Below are 12,337 nucleotides of genomic sequence, written 5' to 3'. Positions count from 1 at the left end.
CAAAAGTTATGAGGCAAAAATTAGAATACAATAAGAATAAATACAGTACACAACTGTACAGAATAGAATAAAATAAAATACTATATACAGTAGAATAAAATAAAATAAATATACAATAAGATAAAAATAGAATACAAATACAAATACTATATACAACTGAGTAAAAATACAACGATGACAGAAAGGATTATTGCACTTAGTATTATTGCATATGTATGGATGTGTGTGCTTGATCAGTTAAAGTCTTTATTATGGAGTCTGACAGCAGTGGGGAGGAAAGACCTGCGAAATCTCTCCGTCCCACACCGTGGGTGCCGCAGTCTCCCACTGAAGGAGCTGCTCAGTGCTGTCACAGTCTGCTGCATGGGGTGGGAGATGTTGTCCATCAGGGATGACAGCTTAGCCGCCGTTCTCCTGTCACTCACCACCTCCACTGGGTCCAGAGGGCATCCTAGAACAGAGCAGGCCCTTCGGATCACCCTGTTCAGTCTCTTCCTGTCCCCAGCAGAGATGCTGCCGCCCCAGCAGACCACGCCATAAAAGATAGCAGAAGCCACAACAGAGTCATAGAATTTCTTCAGGAGTGGGCCCTCCACTCCAAACGACCTGAGTCTCCGCAGCAGGTACAGCCTGCTCTGCCCTTTCCTGTAGAGGGCGTCTGAGTTATGAGTCCAGTCCAGTCTATTGTTCAGATGAACACCAAGGTACCTGTAGCTGTCCACAGCCTCAATGTCCTCATTCCTGTTTGCCTTGCTTTCATCACTCTCTTTTAATTGTATATTTCTCTCCCTTTTTACCATAACTCTTTATGCATCTGTAGATTTGATTTAACTGCTGTGGAAGGCAGTTAAACCACATCTACCAAGTCCACAGACCTAATTTTTGATGATTATAAAATGTACAAAAGAGCCCAAGTTGAGTTTTGGGCAAAATCTTATCTGTTCACCTCTAACTTTATCGTTCCCTCTGTCAGATTAATCAGGCTTTTGAAAACAAATTCTTTTCTTACACCCCTTGTTTCTAGAAGCATTAGCAAGCACACCTTGTTGTTGACAGCTTTTCATCCTGGAAAGAGTGACAAGCGTTAAAGGTCTTTCTGGCCATAGTTGTTTAGGTAATGGCACTTCAAATGGGTTAGCTGCCAATATTAGGTAAAAAAAAGAAAGAAAAAAAAAACATATTTAGGGCTGCAAATGTGCTTTTGTGCTTTTTGCAGGAAGCCCAACTGATTATTCTGCTCTCTAAAATGACATTTTATCGAGCCCAAATTAAGGCTGAAGGAACAAATAACAATAAAATGCAATAAGCTTTTGTTTTCCAAAAGGGACAGTTCTGCATTACCTACATTATTGACTTCAGACTGTTTTGCTTCCATCAAGTCAATCTCCATACCACAAGAGAACAATGCATTTGTGTAAGAGATTCACCAGAAAAACATTTTCAATATTTTCCATTTTCCCTATTTTGCTTTATCACATAACTGCTCCTAAATGTGACTGGACTAACCCAGCTGCTCAATCTGTCAACAGAAAACAAATACAAAGTCTTGAATGTTACCATAGGAAAACAATTGAGGTCTCTCTATCTCCTACAGAATATGTGTGTGTATGTGTGTGTGTCTCTTTAACACAATGAAAATTGTACAGGTTATTGTCGGGGGGGGGGGGGGCAATGTTTGCACATGGGTTTCAAGTGTTTTCTTTATTAAGTCATATAATATAAAAAATATTACATTAGGCTATATGTTAGGTTTGTTAACCAAATTTAGGTGACTCATGTTGGTTTGCTTGAGATCATTTTTTTGGGCAAATTTTTCAATCATTTGATCATTTGGCTAGCTTTTTGGCTAATGCTAACTGAATGATCAGACAACTGTTCAGCTGCAATGTTGATCCTCGATTGTTATGGTGATGTAGGGAAAACACCATCATGAGGATATCAGATAGTGCCCATCCAGAGACCATTCCTGACCATCTGGGAACCACCGATTGTGACAGAAAAATGAGGTTGTTGGTAGTTGCTCGGAAAGTCACATAGCTTTCCCAGCTGTTTACCTTGAAAGTAAAAGATGCTTAAAAACTGTGACTTATAAAACACGTTGGCTGCAGCACTGAAGCAAACCTTCTCCATATCCAATTACATTGCAGTTTTTCTAATTTTATGACTGCTTGGCTAGTAGTTAGCAAGTATTTACAAACATCCAGTTAACACATCCTCCACTGAGTCGTCAGGCAAGTGGCATTTCTCTCTCTCTGTCACGCACACACACAGGAATGTGGACAGAGACAATGCTGCTGCCTGTGATGGAAGTGATTTTGCTTGGCAGTGAATAAGAAAGCTGGAGCAAAAAGACCGTTGCACTCTGAAATGCACACAAACCAACACAATATGAGGAGACAAAATGTCCTGTTAACTGTTTGTTTCAGAAACACTACACACTCAGGTCTACTTAAGGATGAGCCAGACACATAACAAATGTTGATGTTACTCTGCCAGGAATACATAGAGAACACTTTCAGAGCACAAGGAGCTTAGTGATTTCCTTCAGTAGACACCCCTGTGAAAATAGGCATTTATCAAGCTGAAGTCATCTTGAGGCACTCTAGCTGATCTCATTCTCTGAATGGACAGAGCAAAGACAAGACATATTTTTGTAAATCCATACCATAGACTTAACCTCCAACTCTTCCATGGCATGCATTTTTAATTTCTCTTTGATATTTGGGCATATTGGGACCCCGTTGAATGTAAAAACAAAGAATTACCAGATTTTTTTTTTTTTTACCTGATTTTTGTTTCTAACAAAATGAGAGCCACATATGAGGATATTCGTTTAAAATTTCGATAGAACAGTAGCAGTATAATGTCCTTGTAAGTGGATATCAGGCCCTTGTAGAGAAAAATTAAGTATTTTGGTCTAAATAACCCCAAATGTGATGTTCACATATGTGGACGCCAGGTCCTAGGAGGTTAATTATGGATCGGGCCATCACTGATAATGTTCCTTAAAGCTGCTGGCTTTGCAGTTCTCCTTTTTGTAAAGGATGTGAGCATTGTGCATCACATGATATATTTAATTTACCCTAAAAAAGTATGGCACCGTGTTTTAGCACTCACAGCAAGAAGGGTCCTGGTTTAGACCTAATTGTCTGGAGCTTTTCTATTTTTATGTGTGGATATTTCCTGTCCTTGTTTGGGTTTCCTCTGGATACTCAGGCTTCATCCTCAACTCCTAACAGATGTCTGTTATGTTCAGAGATGTGCAGTAACTCGTTACAAGTAACGTGTTAGTGTAATGTCTGTGAAGGTTCTCAGTCATCCAGGTCATCATAGTAAAAAGGAGCTTGCAAAGAAAAGCGTCTGGACTTCTTTAAGTTCTTTAAGTGTTAGTGTAATCAGATTACTTTTTCAAGTAACGAGTAAAGTAAGGGATTACTGTTGCAAAACAGTAACTAGATTACTGTTACTTTCCCGTAAGCATGCTGCCGTACTGCGTTACTAAACTGTAATTTTGTTTGTGAGTGTGTCTCATGACAATGACGTAAGAGCGTGCAATGTCCGTGGCAGCAACAGACACCTGTGTAGAACAACAACGGATAATATGGATTGTGTGAGAGAGTACGACCATGCAGCATTTAAAGCTTGGAAGTACTGACATTACTTGGAGTTTGATTTTGTGAAAAGTGATAAAAACATTAGCGTACATTTTGCGTGGGTAAAAAACTTTGTTCTACAGTGAAAAATTAAACTTCAAATCTGAGCAAACACCTCGTATGCTGCCATGGGAATGTGAAATTCACAGAGAAACCCTCGGATCCCTTCACTGACATAACCGCCGGACAAAGCTGGCTCCACTCCTGCTAAATAGGTGAAAATAGATTTAAGAGCAACAGGACTTAATACCACTAAAATCTTTGATTTTATTATTTTTTGCTGTGTTTTACTTGCATCTATGCGAAAGAGTGAGTGTAAACACACAAAAAAAGATTTTATATTCTGGAATATGCAGAAAATAAAGTTTTAATGTTAAACAAATTTCTTCAAGTCAAACACTGTTGCACATAATTTAATTTTTTGCTTGATGCATAAAATTAAAATATTAAAGAAATTTTTAAAAAGAGACTTTTTCATTTGATTCAATTTTATATCATTAATTATGCAGAAGAAATAGAATTGGGCTGAAAGGTCTTCTACTCTATTACGTATTTAGGTTGTGTATCATGTTTTTAAAAAGTAACTAAGTAATAAAGTAACTAATTACTTTTGGAGATAAGTAATCGGTAAAGTAATGTGATTATTTTTTGGGAGAAGTAATAAGTAATTAGTAACTAATTACTATTTTCTAGTAACTTGACTAACACTGGTTAAAGTTAATGTAAATTGGATACATGGTAAAGAAAGTTAATGGAAATATCATGAGTATTTGATGATAGAAGAAAGTCAGTACAAAATCATGAGCAGGATTTTTTTTTTTTTTTTTTGTGTCCCGTTTGGATCTTTAGCCATCAGAATTGTTGTCTTAATTGTTTATTTTATTTTCGGTTGCTACAAACGGGACAGACATGACTGGGGGATAGGACAGGGAGAAAGAATGAAAGAAAGAGAGGGAAAGAAAGAAAACCAAAGGGGAGAAGAGATGGTGAGAAAGGGGGGAAGAAAGAAGGAAAAACAAACAAAACACCTGGATCACCTGTATGGAGAAAAAAAACCAGAAGAGAAAGCAAACAAAAAAAGAGCAACATAATAAATACAGGACCATCACAATAAACTAGCTAGCAGTAGATAACAGTAGATACTAAATATTAAACGATATTGTGCAGCACACAAGATAGACAGCGCCAGGGGCGGAGCGTGGGGGTGGCTTACTGGGCTTAAGCCCGGGTTGTTTTGTCAGAAGCCCGGGGTATTTTGGAGTGCAATTTTTTCATAGTTAGATGCCTGGCTGACAACTGTATAAAACAAAAAGTACACACAATATTCGAAGCACATAGTGCACACTGTGGGAATTTACGACTGTGCGTGAATCCCCCCCTGATATTGGTATGATCCAAGCTCAGGCACTAAGCGACTGAGCGAGGGGGCGGGGCAGCTGCTGCCCGTCAGTGCGCTGTTGGAGAGACGGAGCCAGCCATACTAAGGAGAGCTTAAGTTTGACCAGGTACCAAAGCAAATCATTCGTACCGTACAAATAATGTAAATATGACGGTGCATCACGAAAGATTGATATCAAACTGATCACTTGACCAATATTACGTTACTTGCTCTTCAAGTGAATCAACAAATGGCGAAATGAAAAGCCGAACAAATGCTATTTTTTTTTAGAGATTCTTAGCTTACGTGTGTTTATTTCATATTTTCAGTTCTTACCCTCCCCGACTAAATCGGTTTCAGTTATGTACTGAAATATAAGAATGGACATTAGAGGGTTCTTTCAAAGAAAAACTCAGGTAAATGTTATTTTATATATTATGCTTTGTATGTTGTTCAGTATATTTGTATGCAAAACAAGAGGAATTTCAGTACACAGCAGGATATTCACATTTGTAACCAGATATTTACATACACTTTAGGGAGAAAACATAAAACATTTTTACTGCACAACATCAATTTAGAGTAAACTTTTGTTTTAGATAAATATTGAAATATCTTTTGAATTAGTTAAATGTCACAATAAAGAGAGACAGAGCTTTCTGTTTTTTATCACTTTCATCAAATTTAGGAGTACATGTACACTAAGTTTATTGTTAATTAATAAGAAAACTCCAGACGATTCCATTCTGAGCTGAAGAAGCTTCTGATAGGTTAGTAGAGTCCATGTGAGTAAACAGGTGGCACAGCTGTGGATGCATATAAGGCAAAACACAGAGCCTGTTTCTGTGACATGGGAACATCAAGAGATGTCAACCAAAACACCAGGAAAAGAACTGTGGAGCTCCATAAGTGTGGCTCAATTTTGAATACAATTTGGTGCCATTTGCAATTAAGAAATACAGACAATTTCTCTCTTTACTCTTAAAGTTAACAAATATGTTTTTTATATTTATCAATCTAAAAAAATAAACATTTAGTCTGATTTGATGTTACAATTAAAAAGTGTTTGTGTTTTTATCTGAAGAGTTTGTAAATATCTGTATATTTGATGATTGTCAGCACAAAGAGGGAGAGAGAGGAACAGAGAGGGAGATGGAGAATGAGGACAGAACAGAGATGAACAAGAGCAGGTGAGACACACATGTTAGTCAAATGGTTGTTTACCAAAAGTATCACCGTATCATAGGTACTCATGTATCTCATACCTAGTGTTTCTTTTTAGGTTTGTTATTTTTCAAATTCTATATTTATTAAGTTATGCAGGCTTGTTTGCACAACAAGGCTAAATAATTATATAAACCTTTCTCAATCTAAATATTGTACTTTGGTAAAATTAAAAAATAAATGTAGTGCAGGTATATGATGATTTTTAGTGCTACTATCATCTAGTTCTGATTCTGGTTCTGTCTTGGTTAAGTCCCAAGTAGTCCTGATTTTGAACTGTTGTAGTCCTGTTTTAATTCTGGATCAGTTCTGGGTCTGGTTGAATTGGGGTTTAGTCCTCGTGTCTTGATACAGCCCTGATTTTGTTCTGCCTTGCTGCTTAATTAAAAAACTAGTTTAAGGTGTTCTGCACATGTGATATATATTTTTCCCTATATGAAGTCATTCTTTTTTGAACAAAACTCAAAACAGAGCCAATTAATCTTTCAGTCATTTCTACCCCCCCCCCCCAAGGGAAAAAAAAATCCCACATGCATACTATCCTTTTGGGCTAAGCCCCGGGTGTTTCAAATGTCTGGCTCCGCCTCTGGACAGCGCACAATGTGCTTTGAGGCAGCAGCCAAGAAAGGTGTAGTCCGCGTCTGTGAACACCCGTGTGTACACCTGTGTGCATACCTTTGTGGATCAGCATGCTTGTATTCCAAAGGTTTCTCCATGTAACGATCTGCTAGGGAGTGTGGGGAACCACAGCCCTGTCCCCCAGGGCATGAAGCAGGTATGGAGGAGATCCTGGCCCCATATATCCAGAGGCCCCAGATGGGCATGAGCAGGATTTTTAATGTTCTTCTGCAGAAGCAGAACTGGTGTGAGCAAATATATATCAGTGCCATTCACCCCATCTACAATATCATAGCACACTCTTTATATACAAAACTCCTTTTTAGACACTCACTGTATTTGATAGATATACACATGTGTACCTGCTTGTATTTTTCTTGTTTGTATGAAGCAACTAACAGTTGCAGATATCTTAGTAAACCTTCATATATATTGCCTGATAACCTTTAGCACTCTGAAAGCTTTACTGTGCTGACAGTAAAGCAAAAGACAAAAGAGAGAAAACATTGTATTTGAAGGCGCTTTCATAAAATGGGACAAGAGTGATTTGGTAAGGCTGGTAATTCATCTTTACAGTCAAGATGTGTAGGTCATCCATCTGCCCTTTCCACAGAAGTGTCACTGTGAAAAATAAACATGCGGCAGAAAAAGGAGAGGGGACGATGGCATGGAGCAGTAGAGCTGTAGAGGAAGAGGAAAAAGAGGCAGGGATATTTAAACAATAGATATACAGAGCAATGAATCTGATCCCAACTATGCTTATTGAGCTGTTTTTTTTATTGTAACAGTAGAAAGAGTGACATCTACAGGATTTTTGTGATATCAACAAAACTGTTTCAGACAATGTCCCATTTCTAATGTCCACACTCACAGACACCCATGTCCATGGGGGCTTAATAGCTTGACAGTGAAACAGCCTCAAGTACACAAAGGCACTCTGGGCCCTTAATTCACAGTTTCTGTAAGTCTGCTTTTCTGCCAACTCTTCCTAAACACTTTGATGTTGAATATATATAATATTGTATGACTCTGATTGCAGATTGCAAAATTCTTATGCTGAGGCCCAGTCCTTACTGCACTGGCCCATGTTTGAGTGCTCCCTGGTCCCTTTGCGTCAGTGTCATCACCTCATCCTGTCTCTTTGTGATTTTCCTTATATAATCAAGGCATCAGATTGTCTAAAAATGACAGATAGTGTAAGGTCTTAGGCCTTAGCTATATTTTATATTATATATATATTTTTGAGTTGAACGCACACGGGCAGAAATGTTGAGAGCGCAAGCAACACATTGCGAGCAAGAGCAAATGCAAAAACTGAGCGAGTGGGGCTGCTATTGTGTGTGTGTGTGTGTGTGTGTGTGTGTGTGTGTGTGTGTGTGTGTGTGTGTGTGCACCTGCAAATTTTTTTTACGTGTGCTCACATTTCTTTTTACGTGCGCTCAGAATAGTGGCACAAAAATAACGCCATACATTTTCACACATGCACTCCAGCAGTGAACTTTTCCAGACATCAAATGAAGAAGGTGCATGTGAAAACCCAAATGTCCAGCACAGCCCCCTATTACAAAGTCTGTGTGATGTCTGATTGCATTGATGTGTGCTGACATGAAAATAGTGCCAGGAATAGTCCAGTGCATTCACAGCTAGCTGACTGGGATTCCTATGTCGTAATTTCTTCTAGCTCTTATCAGGCAGCTCTGTTGCTGAAACTATACAGAGTGTTTCCAGAAGAGAGAATGTAGCTGATGAGGATTATTGTCTGCTGTGTGCTACATGCGAGGAAGAACAAATCTGAACAATGTCCCGACCTGATTCTTTTGACATGCATGAATTAATTTGTGAAAATGGTTTATGATACGTAAGTAAGTAAGGATTATAAGGTGCATTAAACGAAACAAAAGTTTTATTTATCTAAACTTCACTCAACTCATAATTGTTGCTTCTTCCACTTCCATACCATTGATTCATTAATATTGAATTCTCTTGCAGCTGCTCTATTCCCATGTTGTTGCAGTATGTTAATGATTAACTTAATAATGTGGATGGATTATCTCAGTTGTTCTCCTGACTGAAAATTGGTCCGTTTACAAAATCCTGCCATGCAATTGCATTTGTCCCTGACCCTTGGAAACCCTCACATTAACTTTTATCAAGTGGACCTAAAGCTGACAGAGTTTTGGACACAGATTACTCCAAGTCCGCGAGGCTCCTGACTACGGTAGCCATTATGCTCCGACAATCCATCAAGCATTGCAGTTTTGTAGCTTACCAAAGTCGTACTAAAACATTTTTTGACATAAAATCGGTTCGAGGACAGTAAGCAAAACTAGAATTCATAGATAAAGCACACCGGATTATAAGGTGCACTGTCAATTTTTGAGAAAATTAAAGGAGTTTAAGTGTGCCTTATAGTGTGGAAAATATGGTATAACAGTGGCCTGACCTGACTTATTCTTGTCCTAAACCCTAAATTGCAGTTACTATAACGACTGAGTCAGATCCACCCCCTGTCCAAGGATATAATGATCAAAATTCTTCAAACATTACAAGGTTGGTACAAGTTGTTCCTCTTTACCTTTAAGTGTTGCTGGAGTTCCTGTGTTGTTAGTTTCTCATCCTCTCCATGCACCTTGGAAGAAAGTGAAGTTGTGCCAGAAATTTTTGTTGCTAACAATACATGGTTGACATCAATTATGTTTCATATGGAAGCATTCATTGAGGAGCTGTGCCATGAAATCAAAAGACAAGCAGGTAACACCCGGCGATGAAGCTACTCATATGTTAATTGTTCATTTAAATTTGAGCCTATGAAAATCTCAAGGCTACATGTGTACAGTTGCTGTGATTAATAAATTGTGAGGACAGTATTTTTAATTAAAGTAAATCTGAAGCCATCTGGATGGCTTAATTTATACTGTAGCGATGAATAGAGGCAAAGTTATGGAAATGATATCACTAACCAAATACTTACAGAGCCAATTTTATAGACTGTTTATTGGACTGAGTAGCAAATATGTCTTTAGTCATTGTTTGTGTGGCAGAAAGCTGTAGGAAGCTGTAGTAAATAGTCAAGCTGGAAGGCTGTGTGTTTCTCATCAAACATAAAGTATTGATTTTAGCCACAAGTTAAATATCAAACACTGGATCATAGTGTGGAATTACCCTCCTGCCTTTTCTTCTCTCTTCTCTCCACCCTCCACCCTCCTCACTCCCCTGTCTCTTCTCTTTCTTACAGTTTTGTTTACTTGAGTTTATAAAAAAAAATCACATCAAACAAAGCAAAGAAAACATGTTACGCAGCTCAGTCACTGACACAACCTGACTCATGTTGGTTTTGAGTGAGTGGGTTGAACCACTGACTTAAATAAAGCTATGGTACAGACATAGTCAAGTCAAACTGATTTTGGTTGTAACTACCCATATATGAGCCCAATCTGTTCTTTCAGATAGTAAAAGATCTATTCAACTGCTAATGACACTATGAATAATCTCCAGAAGCATTTAGACAGTCAAGCGAAAAAACTAATTAATGAATGAGTACTTGATTTAAATGGCTCAGTTTGTAGAAAAAAAAAGGAAAAGAAAAAAAAAGAAGAATTGTAAACAAAAGTTACTGATCTTAAGTCAGCTGCACTGTAAAATAGCTCAAATGCTGAGCTTTCAGAATCACACTTAAGCTAGAGACCAGGTCGCGATGAGCTTAATGAATGCAGTGTTCATTTTAATGCAAACTACACATTCGCAGAGTTTCATGATTGCATGGGTGAGATTTCATTGATAAAATATGCTAACAGACAAACAGGTTTATGTCAAAGTATTCAAAACCCATCTGCAGAGTTTCCACTACATTAGGTGTGTTCAAGAACAGCTGCACACACATACAGACATGCAAACATGTATAAATACAGACATATCATGTCTGGTAATTGATAATAGCTGTATTTAAATAAGAATATGGTTACGTTAATAGTACAAAGGTAAAAAAAATAAATAAATAAATACCTCCATCCAAATGAAACAACATTTTTTTTAAACAAAAGTATGTACTGGCTTGTATTGTATGGATGCAATCCTTCATGAGACTGTTTTTATAGAAAACAAACTCTGTAGTCTAACTTTAAGCATAAAAATATGCAACACCATGGATCGAATCTTAATATGTACATTATAAAAACTGTATACAAAGGGAAGTCCTCATAGAATAAGGGCAAGAAAAAGATTGATAGGATTATTTTCGATAAACAGATGTGTCCATTATGCAGGCATATAGACACATCATTTGACACGGAGATGCCCAGTGACATGCTATTATTCACTGTAGCTCATATGCAGTGCAAAAAAAAAAACCCCTATTTACATTCAAGGAAGGAGGATGAGATTGATTATGTAGATTTTGGTAGTGAATTCATGCTCACAACTTTTACCAGTAACTAATACTATTTTACACATTACAAAGGCATGCGTCTAACTAAATACTAGAGAGGGATAGCAAAGACCAAATTGAGACACATAATAAGTATATATTTTGTTCATATTCTCATAAACAAACACCTAAGGATTTACCCAGTTCATTCATTCTTTCATGCATTTCCACGTGGTGATCTTTGTTGTGTGTCATATTCTTCTCCATCCAAACCCCCCAGAGACTCTTGATTACATGGTCCCATGTTAGTTGTATTATACTTTTTAAAGAAATTTTTCATTTGGTTGATCCTTAACAAACTAACAACCTTTTGCCCTATTTTTTATTTTCATTATATAAAACTACAGGATTTTGTTTAAAGCACCTCCACATATGTTCCTCCACAGAAATCGCCACAAGTTTCTCAATCTGGCACTGAGGCACAGCACATTTTGCTGTGCCTTCACTAGACCAACAACACAAACCCACTCTCAGGTGGCATACAGTAAACAAATGAAGGTGAGAGAACTTTTAGAAGAAAACTGCTGTAAAACGGTGACGAGATTGGGGATGAAACAGAAATGTAGTTGTTAATGGTGCACAAATCCAATGTATAATAGCTACAAGACCATAGAGTAAGATGTACTATCGGCTTACCAGAGAGGAAGCCAAGGTACAGCCCTATATATTAGCACAGTGGTGTAAACTGTCACAAAACAATGTTCACTTTACTGACAAATCCTCAGAAAATGGCCATGTTTTTGACTGTAAGGTTCTTCTTGGTTGCTTACTTAGAGATTAAGTTGCTGTGTACAGATCATTAGCATGTGGCTGGTAACTTTGGAAAAAGAGAGCAGCCCTGTCTCCATTAGGTGCCTAATGGGTTGTTTTTGAACCACAGCTGGTGTCTGATGCAAACATCAACTAATCCCTGACCTGATCACACCTTGTGCAGTTGTGTACATGCTAAGTTACTCCTACAGAAGTGTACATATTTTCTTTCTGATCATGCAGAATCATCACATCATCCCTTGTTGCCCCTTTTCTTAATCTTTGACCTCT

General features: G+C 37.8%; 1 long non-coding RNA gene across 2 annotated transcripts; it reads left to right on the top strand.

Annotated features, from left to right (window-relative positions):
• Positions 1-3,012: 3,012 nt before the first annotated feature.
• Positions 3,013-11,901, top strand: LOC146677631 (uncharacterized). Of its 2 annotated transcripts, XR_014913958.1 has the most exons (5): positions 3,013-5,158; positions 5,361-5,447; positions 6,151-6,221; positions 9,351-9,423; positions 11,683-11,901. It is a non-coding gene; the product is annotated as an uncharacterized LOC146677631 (long non-coding RNA). The 2 variants fall into 2 exon arrangements; XR_014913961.1 differs by lacking the exons at positions 9,351-9,423; positions 11,683-11,901 and adding an exon at positions 6,769-8,225 and having other exon boundaries at positions 3,019-5,158.
• The last annotated feature ends 436 nt before the right edge of the window (positions 11,902-12,337 follow it).

This window comes from Rhamphochromis longiceps, linkage group LG2, assembly GCF_057381845.1.
Source record: "Rhamphochromis longiceps isolate RC_006_pf linkage group LG2, R_longiceps_female_GT1.1, whole genome shotgun sequence".
Classification (NCBI taxonomy): domain Eukaryota; kingdom Metazoa; phylum Chordata; class Actinopteri; order Cichliformes; family Cichlidae; genus Rhamphochromis; species Rhamphochromis longiceps.
This window is presented reverse-complemented; position numbering and strand designations above follow the sequence as displayed.